This window comes from Chiloscyllium plagiosum, unplaced genomic scaffold, assembly GCF_037043375.1.
Source record: "Chiloscyllium plagiosum isolate Xiang-an unplaced genomic scaffold, Cpla_swu_hap1 HiC_scaffold_29, whole genome shotgun sequence".
NCBI lineage: Eukaryota > Metazoa > Chordata > Chondrichthyes > Orectolobiformes > Hemiscylliidae > Chiloscyllium > Chiloscyllium plagiosum.
The window spans coordinates 76,309,592-76,328,025 of record NW_028270167.1 but is presented as its reverse complement, the minus strand read 5'-3'; the positions used below and the strand labels follow the sequence as shown (position 1 = coordinate 76,328,025).

At 54.1% G+C, this 18,434-nt stretch overlaps 1 long non-coding RNA gene across 1 annotated transcript in view; it reads left to right on the top strand.

Moving 5' to 3' along the window:
• The first annotated feature begins 526 nt into the window (after positions 1-526).
• The window catches only part of LOC148142395 (uncharacterized), a 43,847-nt gene continuing 25,939 nt past the window's right edge, over positions 527-18,434 (top strand). The window contains exon 1 of the long non-coding RNA XR_015752080.1: positions 527-642. This is a non-coding gene — a long non-coding RNA (uncharacterized LOC148142395). The remainder of the gene's footprint in view (positions 643-18,434) is intronic.

The window sequence follows — 18,434 nt, the reverse complement described above, 5'->3', positions numbered from 1 at the left end:
CGATGGATTTTTCTTAACATCAGCAATTGTTTAATACTCACTTACAGGCTTTTAATTACATCGTTTTTGAAGCATTTACTTCACATTCAATCATTTGCAATGGTGGGATTTGAACCTGTGTCCAGAGAACACTTGCTGAGTTTCTGGATAAATTGTCACACAATAATGCCCCTAGGCCATCACTTCGCCTGCTCACAGTTTGTATATCCCAGTGCAACATGAATCAAAACCCTTTCTTCCTGCACAATTGTTTGACCCAGCACTCTGGTGATGTGACTCAGTACCTCTCCATGTGGTATCCCTCACTGTGTGGGTCTAATTGCTGCCTCTGTCACCGTCTCTCACTCTTGAAGCTACTCCAGATCATGAGCCAACAGAATTCTCCACTCCAGAGAGATGAGGCAGCACAGGTCAGGAATGGAGACTGGGATTTTCCTGATCTCTGTGGGCTCAGTGCCATTCTATATGTGTAACCCTCAAAGCATTAGTCTACTTTCCCGTTCTGGCTACTTCTGTGTCTTCTACAGGTACTCATGGAGTTCCTGACTCAATAGACTTGCCAACTACTGGTTGGGACGATGGTTGGCCAGCCAGAAGACAAAGTCAGGGAGGTCGGGAGTTTTCAATAAATCCTGCTGCCAGGTAAGATCATTCCAGTGCACAGAGCAGAAAGTAATAAGGGGGATCCAAACATCAGCTAACAAGACATGACATAGAGAAAGTGCTGTAGGGGGAGCACAGTACAGACACAACCCAGGCTCAATCACCTCGCCTGCTACAAGTTTTGTTGTAATGAGACAGCATCGGGAGTTCCCAGTTATCAGTCCAGGCCTGTGCTTTCTTAGGGAGCATCAGAACAACTGAGGGGAAAGCAGGCCTCCCACGAGAGGGTGGTAATGCTGCCTGGGATCTTTCTGTTCCCTATTCCCTCTCCAACACTGTATTAATGGCTTGTATTGAGGACCAGTGTCTTCAATCATTCTAACTCCTATAACAGTTCCTATCTGTCATCTCCTCCCCTCTCATCAATTATTTCACATATTTGAAACCCTCAGTCCAGATGACCATCTGTATCGCTGCAACTTGCTTCAGTCACTACAACATGCCTTGTCTCGATAGTCTCCTCCTCCAATAACTGGAGACATGGGGTCTGTTTCTGTGCGGCATGACTCTTCGGCCAAGGTTCCCTAAATGGAATGAGTTGCGTTTGCCTGTTTTTGGCCCATACCCCTTCCAATCTTCTCCTCTCCATGTACCTGCCCAAGTATCTTTTCCATGTTGTAATTGCACTTGTTTTTACCATTTCCTCTGGCAGTCCATTCCGTCTATGCACCATCCTCTGTGGATAATGTTGCCCCTCAGCTCCCTCTTTAAATCCTTGCTCTCACACCTCACGGAAATGCCTCCTGCTATGGACTCACCTACCCTTGGCAATTCACCTTACTTCGGCCCTACATGGTTTCATAAACCTTTATAAGGTCACCCCGTGGCCTCCTCTGCCCAGGAGAAATATAGACGACAGTGTTACCAATATCTCCAACTCATGTACTCAATGCTCTGACCAATGAAGACAAGTGTGCCAATTGCCGCTTTCAACACCCTGTCACCCTGTGATGCCAGTCCAATGAACAATGTAACTGCACCCCTTGGTCTCTCCCTTTTCTGCAACACTGTCCAGGGCCCAACCATGACCGGTGTTAGTCCTCCCTGGTTTGTCTTAACTAAATCCAACACATGAATTAAACTCCATCTTTCATTCCTTGGCCCAGTTGATTAACATCCCCCTCAATAACTATATTCCCTGCACACTCTTCCACTAATCTTTGTATCCATAAACATACTAACAAGGACTCCTTTATTTTCACTCAAAATGTTTATGTAAGTGGTGCACAACAGTGGTCCCAGCACCAATCCTTACAGCACACTGCTGGTCAGAGACCTCCAGTCTGAACAACAACCCTCTCCCACCACCCTCTGTCTCCCACTGTCATCCCATTTTGTATCCAGTTGGCTAGCTCTCCCTGATCCCTTGTGATCTACCCTTACTAACCAATGTATCATGCTACACCCTGAACAAGAGTTTGCGGAAGCCAGAAACAACGTCTGTTGTTCTGCCTTCATCTATCTTCTTGGTCACATCTTGAGCAAACGCCAGTCAAGTTTGTGAGACATGTTGTCCCATGCACAAAGTCATGCTGGCTGTCCGTAATCAGGCCTTTTCGTTCCAAATGCTTGTAAGGCCTACCTCTCAGAATGACGTCCAATAACTGACCCACCCTGATGTTTCGTTCATCAGTCTGTAGTTCCCTGGCTTTCTCTTGCAGCCTTGCTTAATTAATGATGCAACATTATAATCATAGTCGGAGTCATACCGCACTGTTCGGTGAACGCTAACCATACTCTAAAATGGATCTCATCCCACCTGCCTGTTCCTGTATCATATCCCTTCCAACCTTTCCTATTCCTGTACTAATCCAAATGTCTTTTAAACATTGTAACTGTCCCCATGTTCACCCCTTCCTTGGGAAGTTCATTCCACACACAACCCACCCTCTGTGTAACAATGTGCCTCTCATGTCTTTTTTTTATATGTCTCTCCTTTAAACTTAAAAATGTAGTGCCTTGTCTTGAAACTCCCCTGTCCATGGGAAAAGACAACTCCTATTAACTCTATCTCTCCCCCTCATGATTTTATAAACTTCTATGAGGTCATCTGTCAACATTCAGGTTTCAGTGAGAAATACCAACCTATTCAGCCTTTCTTTATACTGAAGCCTTTCGTACCCAGCCACATCCCAGTAAGTCTCCTCCCAATCCTTTCCAGCTTAATAATATCCTTCGTATAACTAGGCGACCAGATCTGGACACAGTATTCCAGAAGAGGACTCACCAATGGCCTGTATAATCTCAATGCGACATCCCAACTCCTATATCCAAAGGACTGAGCAATGAAATCAAGTGAGGCAAACATCTTTTTTTAAACTATCCTGTCTCTCCGTGTTGCAAACTTCAAAGAATTACGTAGTGAACCCCGAGTTCTACAAGACTACCGAAGGTCTTGCCATTAATTGTATAAGCCCCGCCTGTGTTTGTTGTACCAAATGCAATACCTCATATTTATTCAGATTGAACTCCATCTACAAGTTTTTCAGCCATTCACACATTTCATCAGGATCCCTTTGTAATCTCAGAAAACCTTCTTCACTGTCCACAATGTCACCCTCCAGTCTAACAGCCTATCACACGTAGCTCTCTATGGTACAAATATCTCTGTTGGAGGCCCTACAATTTCTTCACCAGCTTCCCACAATGTCCTGAGATCCATTTGGGGATTTATCTACCTTTATGTTTTAAACCCTCCAGCACCTCCTTTTCTATAATGTGGACTCATTTCAAGACATTGAGTCATAGAGATGTACAGCACGGAAACAGGCCCTTCGGACCAACTCCTGCATGACGTATCTCGTCACATTTGCCACAATTTTGCCAATATCCCTCTAAATCTTTGCTATTCATACACGCATCCACATGCCTTTTAAATGTATTTCTATCAGCCTCCACTATTTGCTCTGGCAGCTTATTCCATCCACTCTTTAGACCCTCCACCAATTGTGGAGCCAATGTACCAACATACTTTGGATCCCATGGGATCTTCCCTTTTGGACCAGCCTACCATGTGGGACCTTGTTAAAGACCTTAATGAACTCCATATAAACCACATCATCTGCACGGCCCTCATCAATATCAGAGGACAGTCGTCTAGCAAGTCCATACAGACAATCCCTAATGAAATTGCGGGGGTATCCATTTTTGGCGAATACATTGTAAATGTGTTCTTCTTCCTCTTTTTGCAGTTCTGGTGTACTGCTGTGTGTTGTGGCCCTTTGAACAGTGCCTTGATGCAACTTATTTTGTGTGTGTTGGGGTGGTTGCTTTCATAGTTCAGGACTTGGTCTATGTGTTTGGCTTTCCTGTATACCTTTGTGCTGAATTCTCCGTTCGGTGTTCTCTGTCCCCTCACGTCTAGGAATGGGAGTTGGTTGTCCTTTTCTTCCTCTCTAGCGAATCGGATTCCTGTGAGTGTGGCGTTGATTATCCAGTGTGCGTTCTCTATTTCTGTGTTTTTAATGATTACTAAGGTGTCATCCACATATCTGACCCAGAGTTTGGGTTGAATTTGCGGTAAGACTATTTGTTCTAACCTTTGATTTACTGCTTCTGCTATGAGTCCAGAGATGGGTGAGCCCGTGTGTGTGCCGTTGATTTGTTCATATATTTGGTTGTTGAATGTGAAGTGTGTTGTGAGGCACAGGTCCAGTAGTTTGAGTATGCCGTCTTTGTTGATAGGTTCACCGTCCTGTTGTCTGTTCTGTAGGTCCAGCAGGTTGGCTAGGTTTCTCTGGCTAGGGTTTTGTCGATAGAGGTGAACAGTGCCGTTACATCGAATGAGACCATAGTTTCTTCCTTGTCTATGTGTATATTTCTGATGATGTCCAAGAATTCCTGTGTTGACTGTACAGAGTGGCTGGATCCGCTGATCAGGTGTTTCAGTTTCTGCTGTAGTTGTTTAGCCAGTTTGTGTGATGGTGTCCCGGGTAGTGATACTATGGGTCTGAGTGGGATGTCTGGTTCGTGCACTTTTGGTAGTCCATAGAATCTGGGGGTGTTGTTGCTTTCAGGTTTCATTCTCTGTAGGTCAGACCTGTTTATCTGTCCGTCTTTTTTTGTAGGTTTCTCACTGTGTTGTTTATCTTATTGGTGAGCTGCGGGGTGGGGTCAAACTCCACGCAATTTTATCCACAGGTGCCTCATGGAAAGACAATAGAATGAAGACATGCCACGACCCAAAGGACTAGCCACACTACCATACATCAAGAGCATTTCTGAACTGACAGCCAGACTACTGTGACCACTAGGACTCATAACAGCACACAAACCAACAGCCACTCTCAGACAACAACTCACCAGGACATAGGGCCTGACACCCAGCATGAGCAAAACCAATGTAGTGTACAAAATCCCATGCAAGGACTGCACAAAACACTACATAGGACAAACAGGAAGACAGCTAATAATCCGCATCCATGAACACCAAGTAGCCACGAAAGGACACGACCAACTATCCTTAGTAGCCACACACGCAGATGACAAGCAACGTAAGTTCGACTGGGACAACACTACCATTATAGTACAAGCCAAACAGACAACAGCCAGGGAATTCCTGGAGGCATGGCACTCATCCACAATTTCAATCAATAAGCACATCGACCTGGACCCAATATACCGGCCACTGCAACGGACAGCTGGAACTGACAACCGGAAGCAGCAGAGACAAATCACTATAGTTGCCAGAGGAAACATCACAGAAGCGCTTCACAGGAGGCTCCCTGAGGATATCACCTAGACAGGGGACGTAACATCTGCAACACAAATTCCCAGCTCGGCGAACAGAACCACAACAACGAGCACCCGAGCTACAAATCTTCTCACAAACTTTGAAGCCCTTTCGACTCTACAAAGCTCCGTCATGAACAATTCACTATCTCTATATTTCCTTTGCCTTCTTCAGTGTCTGCAACTCTCACTCCAGTAACGTTCTTTAGTTACTGCAGGTCTGCCTAGCTCCCCAGACAACCTGTTTCATCCCCTACAGCTCCCTCAACCACTGTAACACCCTCTGCTCTGTCTAAGCCTCCTCTTTCCCACTGTCTTCCAGGCACAACGGCGATCCTGTAAGAGAGCGGTGCGGAATGGGATGTTATAAATCTCAGCTGAGGCTTGATGCCCACCATCTGGGAGTCACAAGGGGAGAGACCCTGAGAGAGAGCAGCACAAAGCGGGAGAATATAAATCAGCAGCGAGGATCAAGGCCGACTGGGACTTGGATTTGGATAAAAAGCAGAGCAGGAGGCTCGAAATCAGCACCGAGTCACATAGGGAGTGACCGTGTGAGGGAGTAACTTGGAGCAGGAACTTGAGGCTGACTCACCACCTGGGAGAATATGAATCAGCACTGAGGATCGAGGCCTAGATATACCTGGGAGTCACAGAGACGGTGACCCTGTGAGGGAGCAGACTGGAGTGAGAGCTGGACAATTATACGTCCGAGGAGACACATCACTGTGTATGCACGTGTCCCTCCATTGTTCTGTGTTTGTGTGTGTGTGTGTCCCCTTCCTTGGCTGTGTGTGAGCATGTCCCTCCCTCACTGTGTGTGTGTGTGTGTGTGTGCGTCCTCTCGCTTTCTGAGCACATGTCCCACCCTCGCTGTGTGTGCGTGTCTCAACCTCACTATGTCTGTGTGTGTTTCCCTCTTGCTGTGCGTGCGTGTGCCCCTCTTGCAGTGTGTGAGGTTGTCCTCCCCTCGCTCTGTATGTCTGTGTATGCATATCACTCACTCACTGTGTGTCTGTGTGTCCCTCCCGTGCTGTGTGAGTATGTGTGTGTGCATGTCCCTCTCTCACTGTGTGCGTGTCGCTCTTGCTGTGTGTGTCCCTCATCCTGTGTGTGCGTGTGTCCCTCCCTCGCTGTGTGTGTGGGTGTCCCTCCCTCGCTGTGTGTGTGTGTCCCTCCCTCGCTGTGTGTGTGTCCCTCCCTCGCTGTGTGTGTGTGTCCCTCCCTCGCTGTGTGTGTGTGTCCCTCCCTCGCTGTGTGTGTGTGTGTCCCTCGCTGTGTGTGTGTCCCTCGCTGTGTGTGTGTGTGTCCCTCCCTCGCTGTGTGTGTGTGTGTCCCTCCCTCGCTGTGTGTGTGTCCCCCTCCCTCGCTGTGTGTGTGTGTGTGTCCCTCCCTCGCTGTGTGTGTGTGTCCCTCCCTCGCTGTGTGTGTGTGTCCCTCCCTCGCTGTGTGTGTGTGTGTCCCTCCCTCGCTGTGTGTGTGTGTGTGTGTCCCTCCCTCGCTGTGTGTGTGTGTCCCTCCCTCGCTGTGTGTCTGTGTCCCTCCCACGCTGTGTGTGTGTGTCCCTCGCTGTGTGTGTGTCCCTCGCTGTGTGTGTGTGTGTGTCCCTCCCTCGCTGTGTGTGTGTGCCCCTCCCTCGCTGTGTGTGTGTGTGTCCCTCCCTCGCTGTGTGTGTCCCCCTCCCTCGCTGTGTGTGTGTGTGTGTGTGTCCCTCCCTCGCTGTGTGTGTGTGTGTGTGTCCCTCCCTCGCTGTGTGTGTGTGTGTCCCTCCCTCGCTGTGTCTGTGTGTGTCCCTCCCTCGCTGTGTGTGTGTGTGTCCCTCCCTCGCTGTGTGTGTCCCTCCCTCGGTGTGTGTGTGTGTGTGTGTCCCTCCCTCGATTTGTGTGTGTGTGTGTCCCTCCCTTGCTTTGTGTGTGTGTCCCTCCCTCTCTGTGTGTGTGTGTCCCTCCCTCGCTGTGTGTGTCCCTCCCTCGCTGTGTGTGTGTGTGTGTGTGTCCCTCCCTCGCTGTGTGTGTGTGTGTCCCTCCCTCGCTGTGTGTGTCCCTCGCTGTGTGTGTGTCCCTCCCTCGCTGTGTGTGTGTGTCCCTCCCTCGCTATGTGTGTGTGTGTCCCTCCCTCCCTGTGTGTGTGTCCCTCCCTTCCTGTGTGTGTGTGTGTGTCCCTCCCTTGCTGTGTGTGTGTGTCCCTCCCTCGCTGTGTCTGTGTGTGTCCCTCCCTCGCTGTGTCTGTGTGTGTCCCTCCCTCGCTGTGTGTGTCCCTCCCTCGGTGTGTGTGTGTGTGTGTCCCTCCCTCGATTTGTGTGTGTGTGTGTCCCTCCCTTGCTGTGTGTGTGTGTCCCTCCCTCTCTGTGTGTGTGTGTGTGTCCCTCCCTCGCTGTGTCTGTGTGTGTCCCTCCCTCGCTGTGTCTGTGTGTGTCCCTCCCTCGCTGTGTGTGTGTGTCCCTCCCTCGCTGAGTGTGTGTGTGTCCCTCCCTCGCTGTGTGTGTCCCTCCCTCGTTGTGTGTGTGTGTGTCCCTCCCTCGCTGTGTGTGTGTGTGTGTCCCTCCCTCGCTGTGTGTGTGTGTGTGTGTGTCCCTCCCTCGCTGTGTGTGTGTGTGTGTGTGTGTGTCCCTCCCTCGCTGTGTGTGTGTGTATGTGTGTGTCCCTCCCCCGCTGTGTGCGTCTGTGTGTCCCTCCCTCGCTGTGCGTGTGCGTGTCCCTCCCTCGCTGTGCGTGTGCATGTCCCTCCCTCGCTGTGCGTGCGCGTGTCCCTCCCTCGCATTGCGTGCGTCTGTCCCTCCCACGCTGTGCGTGCGCGTGTCCCTCCCTCGCTGGGCGTGCGCGTGTCCCTCCCTCGCTGGGCGTGCGCGAGTCTCCCCCGCGTTGGGTGTGCGCATGTCCCTCTCTTGCTCTGTGTGTGTGTTGTGTTTGTGTGTGTCCCTCCCTCACTGTGTGTGCATGTCCCTTCCTGGCTGTGTGTTCATGTCCCTCTCTCGCTGTGTGTGTCTGTAATTTTGTGCTTGCGCATGCGCGTGTCCCTCCCTCGCTGTGTGTGCGTTCCCCCCTCTTGCTGTGAGTATGTGTGGCCCTGTTGTAGTGTATGTGTATCCCTCTTCCAGTGTACGTGAGTGTCCTTCCCTCGCTGTGTGTGTGTGAGTATGTGTGTCCCTTCCTCGCTGTGTGTCTGCGTGTATCCCCTTAACTGTGTGTATGTGTGCGTGTCCCTCCCTCGCTTTGTGTGTGTGTGTGTGTGTGTGTGTGTGTCCCACCCTTGCTCTTTGTGTATATCCCTCTCACTGTGTGTGCTCATCTGAGTGAGTGCATGACCCCTTTGCTGTGTGTGCGTGTGTCCCTCCCTCGCCGTGTCTGTGCATGTCCCTCCCTCGCTGTGTGTGTGTCTCACTCCCTTGCTGTGAGCGTGCGTGTCCCCCCTCGCTCTGTGTGTGGGGGCCCCCTCTCGCTGTGTGTGTATGTGTGTGTGTCTCCCTCCCTCGGTGTGTGTGTGCGTGTCCGCCCTCACTGTGTATGTGTGAGTTCCCCCCCCCCCCTTGCTCTGTGTGTCCCTCTTGGTGTGCGTGTGTGTGCGTGGCCCTCCCTGGCTGTGTGTGTGCGTGGCCCTCCCTCGCTGTGTGTGTGCGTGTCCCTCCCTGGCTGTGTGTGTGCGTGTCCCTCCCTGGCTGTGTGTGTGTGTCCCTCCCTGGCTGTGGGTGTGTGTGTCCCTCCCTGGCTGTGTGTGTGCGTGTCCCTCTCACTGTGTGTGTGCGTGTCCCTCCCTGGCTGTGTGTGTGTGTGTCCCTCCCTGGCTGTGTGTGTGCGTGTCCCTCCCTCGCTGTGTGTGTGTGTGTCCCTCCCTGGCTGTGTGTGTGTGTGTCCCTCCCTGGCTGTGTGTGTGTGTGTCCCTCCCTGGCTGTGTGTGTGCGTGTCCCTCCCTCGCTGTGTGTGTGCGTGTCCCTCCCTCGCTGTGTGTGTGCGTGTCCCTCCCTCGCTGTGTGCGTGCGTCTCCCTCTCGCTGTGTGCGTGCGTGTCCCTCCCTCGCTGTGTGCGTGCGTGTCCCTCCCTCGCTGTGTGCGTGCGTGTCCCTCTCGCTGTGTGCGTGCGTGTCCCTCTCGCTGTGTGCGTGCGTGTCCCTCTCGCTGTGTGCGTGCGTGTCCCTCTCACTGTATGCGTGCGTGTCCCTCTCGCTGTGTGCGTGCGTGTCCCTCCCTCGCTGTGTGCGTGCGTGTCCCTCTCGCTGTGTGCGTGCGTGTCCCTCTCCCTGTGTGTGTGCGTGTCCCTCCCTCGCTGTGTGCGTGCGTGTCCTTCCCTCGTTGTGCGTGTGCGTGTCCCTCTCGCTGTGTGCGTGCGTGTCCCTCTCCCTGTGTGTGCGCGTGTCCCTCCCTCGCTGTGTGCGTGCGTGTCCTTCCCTCGTTGTGCGTGTGCGTGTCCCTACCTCGCCGCGTGTCTCAGCAAGCCTCTCGCTCACTGAGTGTGTCCCTCGCACTGAGTGTGTCCCTCGCTCGCTGTGTGTGTGTGTGTGCGTGTCCCTTCCTCGTGTGTGTGTGTGTGTATACGTGTCACACTGTCACAGTATGTATTTGAGTGTCGCCCTTTCGCTGCATGTCCCTCACTTGCTGTTTGTGTGTGTTACTCCCTCGCGATGTCTGTATATGTCTCTCGCTTGCTGTGTGTGTGCATGTCTCACCCTCGCTGTGTGTGTGCGTGTCCCCCCTGGCAATGTGTGTGTACGTGTCCCCCCTCGCTGTTGTGTGCGCGTGTACCCCCTCGCTGTGTGTGTGTGTGTGTGTATGTGCCTCTCCCTCGCTGTGTGTCTGTGTGCGGTCCCACCCTCGCTGTGTGTGTGTGTGCGTGTGCCTACCTTGCTGTGTATGTGTGTGTCCCTCCCTCGCTGTGTATGTGTCAGTTCCACCCCCGTGTGTGTGTGTCCCTCTTGCTGTGCGTGTGTGAGTGCATGTCCCCCCTTGCTGTGTGTGCGTGTACCTCCCACGCTGTCTGTGCATGTCCTTCTCTCCCTTGCTCTGTGTATGTGTGTGTGTGCGCGTGCCCCACCTTGCTGTGAGTATGTGTCCCTCTTGATGTGTATGTGAGTGTCACTCCCTCGCTGTGTGTCTGTGTGTCCGTCCCTCGCTGTGTGTGTGTGTGTGTGTCTCTTGCTGTGTGTCTGCGTGTATCCCCTTAACTGTGTGTATGTGTGCGTGTCCCTCCCTTGCTTTGTGTGTGTGTGTCTCTCTCTCTTGCTGTGTATGCACATGTAACTCCCTAGCTCTGTGTGTGTGTCCCTCCTTCACTGTGAAAGTGCATATCCTCCCTTGCTGTGTGTACTTGTGTCCCTCCCTTGCCGTGTCTGTGCGTGTCCTCTCTCCCTGTGTGTGCATGCCCCCCTCACTTTCTGTGCACATGCTCTGCCCCTCGCCGTGTGTGTGCTTGCCCCTTCTTCCCTGTGTGTGTGTGTGTGTGTGCATGTTCCTCCCTCGCTGTGTGTATGTGTGTCCCTCCCTCCCTCGCTCTGTGTGTGTCCCTCCCTCGCTCTGTGTGTGTGCGTCCCTCCCTCGCTGCGCGTGTGCATGTCCCTCCCTTGCTGCGTGTCTCAGCAAGTCCCTCGCTCGCTGTGTGTGTCCCTCGCTTGCTGTGTGTGTCCCTCGCTCGCTCTGTGTGTGTGTCTTGCTTGATGTGTGTGTACATCCCTCCCTCGCTGTGCGTGTGCATGTCCCTCCCTTGCTGCGTGTCTCAGCAAGTCCCTCGCTCGCTGTGTGTGTCCCTCGCTCGCTGTGTGTGTAACTCGCTCGCTGTGTGTATGTGTGCGCGCATCTCTCGCTTGCTGTGCGTGTATGTTTCCCTTCCCCTCGTGTGTACGTGTCACACTCTCACATTATGTGTTTTTGTGTCCCCCCTTCGCTGCGTGTTTCTCACTAGCTGTGTGTGTGCGTGTCGCTCCTTCACTCTGTGTGTGAGAGTGCGTCTCCCTCCCTTGCTGTGAGTGTACGTTCCCCTCCTCGCTCTGTGTCTGTGCGTGTGTGTCTCACTCCCTTGCTGTGAGCGTGCGTGTCCCCGCTCGCTCTGTGTGTGGGGGCCCCCTCTCGCTGTGTGTGTGTGTGTGTGTGTGTGTGTGTCTCCCTCCCTTGGTGTGAGTGTGCGTGTCCCCCTCACTGTGTATGTGTGCGCGCGTGTCCTTCCCTTGCTGTGTATGTGCGTGTCCCTCCCTCACTGTGTATGTGTGAGTTTCCCCCCCTTGCTCTGTGTGTGTGTGTCCCTCTTGGTGTGCGTGTGTGTGCGTGGCCCTCCCTCTCTGTGTGTGCGTGGCCCTCCCTCGCTGTGTGTGCATGTGTTCCTCCCTGGCTGTTTGTGTGCGTGTCCTTCCCTCGTTGTGCGTGTGCGTGTCCCTACCTCGCCGCGTGTCTCAGCAAGCCTCTCGCTCACTGAGTGTGTCCCTCGCTCGCTGTGTGTGTGTGTGTGTGTGCGTGTCCCTTCCTCGTGTGTGTATGGGTGTACGTGTCACACTGTCACAGTATGTATTTGAGTGTCGCCCTTTTGCTGCATGTCCCTCACTTGCTGTTTGTGTGTGTTACTCCCTCGCGATGTCTGTATATGTCTCTCGCTTGCTGTGTGTGTGCATGTCTCACCCTCGCTGTGTGTGTGCGTGTCCCCCCTCGCTGTGTGTGTGTGCGTGTCCCCCCTCGCTGTGTGTGTGCGCGTGTACCCCCTCGCTGTGTGTGTGTGTGTGTGTGTGTGTATGTGCCTCTCCCTCGCTGTGTGTGTGTGTGTGGTCCCACCCTCGCTGTGTGTGCGTGTGCGTGTGCCTCCCTTGCTGTGTATGTGTGTGTCCCTCCCTCGCTGTGTATGTGTCAGTTCCACCCCCCGTGTGTGTGTGTCCCTCTTGCTGTGCGTGTGTGAGTGCATGTCCCCCCTTGCTGTGTGTGCGTGTCCCTCCCACGCTGTCTGTGCATGTCCTTCTCTCCCTTGCTCTGTGTATGTGTGTGTGTGCGCGTGCCCCCCCTTGCTGTGAGTATGTGTCCCTCTTGATGTGTATGTGAGTGTAACTCCCTCGCTGTGTGTCTGTGTGTCCGTCCCTCGCTGTGTGTGTGTGTGTCTCTTGTTGTGTGTCTGCGTGTATCCCCTTAACTGTGTGTATGTGTGCGTGTCCCTCCCTTGCTTTGTGTGTGTGTGTGTGTCTCTCTTGCTGTGTATGCACATGTAACTCCCGAGCTCTGTGTGTGTGTCCCTCCTTCACTGTGAAAGTGCATATCCTCCCTTGCTGTGTGTACTTGTGTCCCTCCCTTGCCGTGTCTGTGCGTGTCCTCTCTCCCTGTGTGTGCATGCCCCCCTCACTTTCTGTGCACATGCTCTGCCCCTCGCCGTGTGTGTGCTTGCCCCTTCTTCCCTGTGTGTGTGTGTGCATGTTCCTCCCTCGCTGTGTGTATGTGTGTCCCTCCCTCCCTCGCTCTGTGTGTGTCCCTCCCTCGCTCTGTGTGTGTGCGTCCCTCCCTCGCTGCGCGTGTGCATGTCCCTCCCTTGCTGCGTGTCTCAGCAAGTCCCTCGCTCGCTGTGTGTGTCCCTCGCTTGCTGTGTGTGTCCCTCGCTCGCTCTGTGTGTGTGTCTTGCTTGATGTGTGTGTGCGTCCCTCCCTCGCTGTGCGTGTGCATGTCCCTCCCTTGCTGCGTGTCTCAGCAAGTCCCTCGCTCGCTGTGTGTGTCCCTCGCTCGCTGTGTGTGTAACTCGCTCGCTGTGTGTATGTGTGCGCGCATCTCTCGCTTGCTGTGCGTGTATGTTTCCCTTCCTCTCGTGTGTACGTGTCACACTCTCACATTATGTGTTTTTGTGTCCCCCCTTCGCTGCGTGTTTCTCACTCGCTGTGTGTGTGCGTGTCCCTCCTTCACTCTGTGTGTGAGAGTGCGTCTCCCTCCCTTGCTGTGAGTGTACGTCCCCCTCCTCGCTCTGTGTCTGTGTGTGTGTGTCTCACTCCCTTGCTGTGAGCGTGCGTGTCCCCCCTCGCTCTGTGTGTGGGGGCCCCCTCTCGCTGTGTGTGTGTGTGTGTGTGTGTCTTCCTCCCTTGGTGTGAGTGTGCGTGTCCCCCTCACTGTGTATGTGTGCGCGCGTGTCCTTCCCTTGCTGTGTATGTGCGTGTCCCTCCCTCACTGTGTATGTGTGAGTTTCCCCCCCCCCTTGCTCTGTGTGTGTGTGTCCCTCTTGGTGTGCGTGTGTGTGCGTGGCCCTCCCTCTCTGTGTGTGCGTGGCCCTCCCTCGCTGTGTGTGCATGTGTTCCTCCCTGGCTGTTTGTGTGCGTGTCCCTCTCTCGCTGTATATATCTGTGTTTGTGTGCTTCCTCTTGCGCATGACGCTCCCTCGCTGTGCGTGCGCGTGTCCCTCCCTCGCTGTGCGTGCGCGTGTCCCTCCCTCGCTGTGCGTGCGCGCATTCCTCCCTCGCTGCATGTCTCAGCAAGTCCCTCGCTCACTGTGCGTGTATGTGTGTGCGTGTCCCTTCCTCGCTGTGTGTGTGTACGTGTCACATCCTCATTGTATCTGTTTGTGTGTCCCCCCTTCACTGCGTGTCCCTCACTCGTTGTTTGAGTGTGTGTCACTCCATCGCGTGGTATGTATGTTTCTCTCTCGCTGTGTGTGTGCGTATCCCTCCCTCATTCTGTGTGTGTGTGTTTACGTGCGTGTTCCTCCGTGTGTGTGTGTGTAAAAGTGTGTCTCCCTCCCACGCTGTGAGTGTGCGAGTCCTCCTCGCTGTGTGTGTGTGTACGTGCCCCCCCCCCCCCTCACTGTATCTGTGTGTGAGTGTTCGTCCCTCCCGCGCTGTGCGTGCATGTACCTCCCTGGCTGTGTGTGCGCGTGTCCCTCTCTTGCTGTGTGTGTGTGCGTGTCCTTCTTGCTGTGCACGTGCGTGCGTGGCCCTCCCTGGCTGTGTGTGCATGTGTCTCACCCTCGCTGTGTTTGTGAGTGTCCCTCTCTTGTTGTGTGTGTGTCTGTGTGTGTGTCCCTCCCTCGCTGTGTGTGCCTGTCCCACCCCTGGCTGTGTGTGCGTGTCTCTCTCTCTCTCTCTCTGTGTCTCCCTCTCTCTCTCGCTGTATGTGTGTGTCTCTCTCTCTCGCTGTGTGTGTTTCTGTTTGTGTGCTTGCGCATGTGCGGGTCCCTCCCTTGCTCTGTGTGTGTGTGTGTGTCCCTCTTGCAGTGTATGCATATGTCCCACCCTCGCTTTGTGTGTGTGTGTGTCCCTCTGGCTGTGTGTGCGCATGTCACTCCTCGCTCTTTGTGTGTGTGTGCATCCCTTGTGTATGTGTGTGTGTGTCCCTCCATTGCACTTTGTGTCTATCCCCCTCACTGTGTGATTGCATGTCCCTCCCTCACTGTGTGAGTGCATGTCCCTCCCTCACTGTGTGAGTGCGTATTCCCTCTCTGTGTGTGTGTGTGTGTGTCCCATCTCAATTCCTGTATACATGCCCTCCCCCTCGCTGTGTGTGTGCTTGTCCCGCCTTCCCTCTGTGTGTGTGTGTGTGTGTGTGTGTGTGTGTGTGTGTGTGCATGTGTCCCCCTCCCTTTCTGTGTATGCATGTCCTTGCCTTGCTGTGTTTGCCCGTCCCTCCCTCACTCTGAGTGTTTGTGTGTGTGTGTGTGTGTGTGTGCGCGTGCGCGTGTCCCTCCCTTGCTGTGTGTGTCTCTCGCTCGCTGTGTGTGTGTGCGTGTCTGTCCCTCCTCGCTGTGTGTGTGTGTCCCTCGCTCGCAGTGTGTGTGTGCGTGTCACCCCTCGCTGTATCTGTGTGTTTGTGTGTGTGTGTCAGTGTGTGTGTGTGTGTGTGTGTTTGTCTCCCTCGCTGTGCGTCTGCGGGTAACCCCCTCACTGTGTGTGTTTGCATGTCGCTCCTTCGCTGTGTGTATCCCACACTCGCTGTGTGTGCACGTGTCCCTCCCTTGCTCTGTGTTTGTGCGTGTGTGTATCTGTGCGTGTCCCTCCTTCGCTGTGTGTTTGTGTGTGTGTGTATCTGTGTGTGTCCCTTCCTCTCTTTGGGTGTGTGTGTGTGTGTGTGTGTGTGTGCACGCGCATGCATGTCCCTCCCTTGCTCTGTGTGTGTGCATGTCCCTCCCTTGCTCTGTGTTTCTGTGTGTGTATGTATGTGTGCGTGAACCCCTCTCGCTTGTGTGTCCATCCCTTGTGTGTGTGAGTGCGTGTCCCCCTTTGCTGTGTGTGCGTGTCCCACCCTTGCCGCGTCTGTGTATGTCCTCTCTCGCTGTGTGTGTGTGCCTCCTCTCAATTTCTGTGCACATGCCTTCCCCCTCGACATGTGTGTGCTTGCCCCTCCTTCGCGGTGTGTGCGTATCCCTCCCTCGTTCTGTGTGTGTGTTTACGTGCGTGTTCCTCCGTTGTGTGTGTGTGTGTGTGTGTGTGTGTAAAAGTGTGTCTCCCTCCCACGCTGTGAGTGTGCGGGTCCTCCTCGCTGTGTGTGCATGTGTCGCCCCGTCGCTATGTGTATGTGTGTGTGTCTCTCCCTCGGTCTCTGTAGTGTGTGGTCCCACCCTCGCTGTCTGTGTGTGTGTCTCGCTATGTGTATGTGTCACACCCTCACAGTATGTGTTTGTGTGTGTCCCCCTTCGCTGCGTGTCCCTCACTCGCTGGTTGCGTGTATGTGTCTCTCTCTCGCTTTGTGTGTGTGTCTCCCTTCCTCGCTGTGTGTGTGTGAGTGTGTGTGTGTGTGTGTCTTCATCCCTCCCTCTGTGTGTGTGTGTGTGCACGTGTCATTCCCTTGCTGTGTATGTGTGTGTCCCTCCCTCACTGTGTGCGCATGTCCCTCTCTCACTGTGTGTGCACGTGTCACTCCCTTGCTGTGTGTGTGACCCTCCCTTGTGTGTGTGTGTGTGTGTGTGTCCCTCCCTTGCTCTTTGTGTATATCCCCCTCACTGTATGTGCGCATCTCCCCTCAGTGAGTGCATGTCCCCCCATGCTGTGTGTGCGTGTGTCCCTCCCTCGCTGTGCCTGTGCATATCCTCTCTCGCTGTGTGCGTGTATCCCTCTCAATTTCTGTGCAAATGCCCTCCCCCTCGCCGAGTGTGTGTGCGCGCGTGTCCCTCCCTCGCTGTGTGTGTGCGCATCCCTCCCTCGCTGCATGTCTCAGCAAGTCCCTCGCTCGCTGTGCGTGTATGTGTGTGTGTGTCCCGTCCTCGCTGTGTGTGTGTACGTGTCACATCCTCATTGTATCTGTTTGTGTGTCCCCCCTTCACTGCGTGTCCCTCACTCGCTGTTTAAGTGTGTGTCACTCCATCGCGTTGTATGTATGTTTCTCTCTCGCTGTGTGTGTGCGTATCCCTCCCTCGTTCTGTGTGTGTGTTTACGTGCATGTTCCTCCGTTTTGTGTGTGTGTGTGTCTGTAAAAGTGTGTCTCCCTCCCACGCTGTGAGTGCGCGGGTCCTCCTCGCTGTGTGTGCATGTGTCGCCCCGTCGCTATGTGTATGTGTGTGTGTCTCTCCCTCGGTCTCTGTAGTGTGTGGTCCCACCCTCGCTGTCTGTGTGTGTGCGTGTCCCTCCCTTGCCGTGTATTTGTGTGTCCCTCTCTCGCTGTGTGCCTGTGTTTGTGTGATTGCGCATGCGCGTGTCCCTCCCTCGCTGTGTGTGCGTGTCCCCCTCTTGCTGTGAGTATTTGTGTCACTATTGCAGTGTATGTGACTGCCCCTCTCTCGCTGTGTGTGTTTGTGTATAACTCTCCCTCGTTGTGTGTGTGCATATCTTTCCCTTGCTGTGTGTGCGTGTCCCTCCCTCGCTGTGTGTGTGTCCCTCCCTCGCCGTGTGTGCGCTTGTACCTCCCTCACTCTGCGTGTGCGTGTTCTTCGCTCTCTGCATGTCTCAGCAAGTCCCTCCCTTGCTGAGTGCCCCTCGCTCGCTGTGTGTATGTCCCTTCCTCATTGTGTGTGTGTATGTGTCACACACTCACAGTATGTGTTTGTGTGTGTCCTCCTTCGCTGCGTGTCCCTCACTTGCTGGTTGCGTGTGTGTCACTCCCTCACGTTGTGTGTATGTGTCTCTCTCTCGCTCTGTGTGTGCATGTCCCCCCTCGCTGTGTGTGTGTGTGTGTGTGTGTGTGTGTAAAAGTGTGTCTCCCTCCCTCGCAGTGAGTGTGCGGGTCCTCCTCGCTGTGTGTGTGTATCCCCCTTCGCTGTATCTGTGTGTGTGTGTCCGTCCCTCCCTCGCTCTGTGTGTGTGTGTGTGTACGTGCCCCCCCCTCACTGTATCTGTGTGTGTGTGTGTTCGTCCCTCTCTCGCTGTGTGTGTGTGTGTGTGTGTCTTGCAGTGTATGCGCATGTCCCACCCTCGCTTTGTGTGTGTGTGTCCCTCTGGCTGTGTGTGTGCGTATCCCTCTTTGCTGTATCTGTGTGTGTGTGTCCGTCCCTTGTGTATGTGTGTGTGTCCCTCCATTGCACTTTGTGTATATCCCCCTCACTGTGTGATTGCATGTCCCTCCCTCACTGTGTGTGCGTGTCCCTCCCTCACTGTGTGAGTGCATGTCCCCTCTCGCTGTGTGTGCGTGTCCCCTCTCAATTCCTGTATACATGCCCTCCCCCCTCACCGTGTGTGTGCTTGTCCCTCCTTCCGTGTGTGTGTGTGTGTAAAAGTGTGTCTCCCTCTCACGCTGTGAGTGTGCGCGTCCTCCTCGCTGTGTGTGTGTGTGTGTGTCTCTTGCTGTGTGTCTGCGTGTATCCCCTTAACTGTGTGTATGTGTGCGTGTCCCTCCCTTGCTTTGTGTGTGTGTGTCTCTCTCTCTTGCTGTGTATGCACATGTAACTCCCTAGCTCTGTGTGTGTGTCCCTCCTTCACTGTGAAAGTGCATATCCTCCCTTGCTGTGTGTACTTGTGTCCCTCCCTTGCCGTGTCTGTGCGTGTCCTCTCTCCCTGTGTGTGCATGCCCCCCTCACTTTCTGTGCACATGCTCTGCCCCTCGCCGTGTGTGTGCTTGCCCCTTCTTCCCTGTGTGTGTGTGTGTGTGCATGTTCCTCCCTCGCTGTGTGTATGTGTGTCCCTCCCTCCCTCGCTCTGTGTGTGTCCCTCCCTCGCTCTGTGTGTGTGCGTCCCTCCCTCGC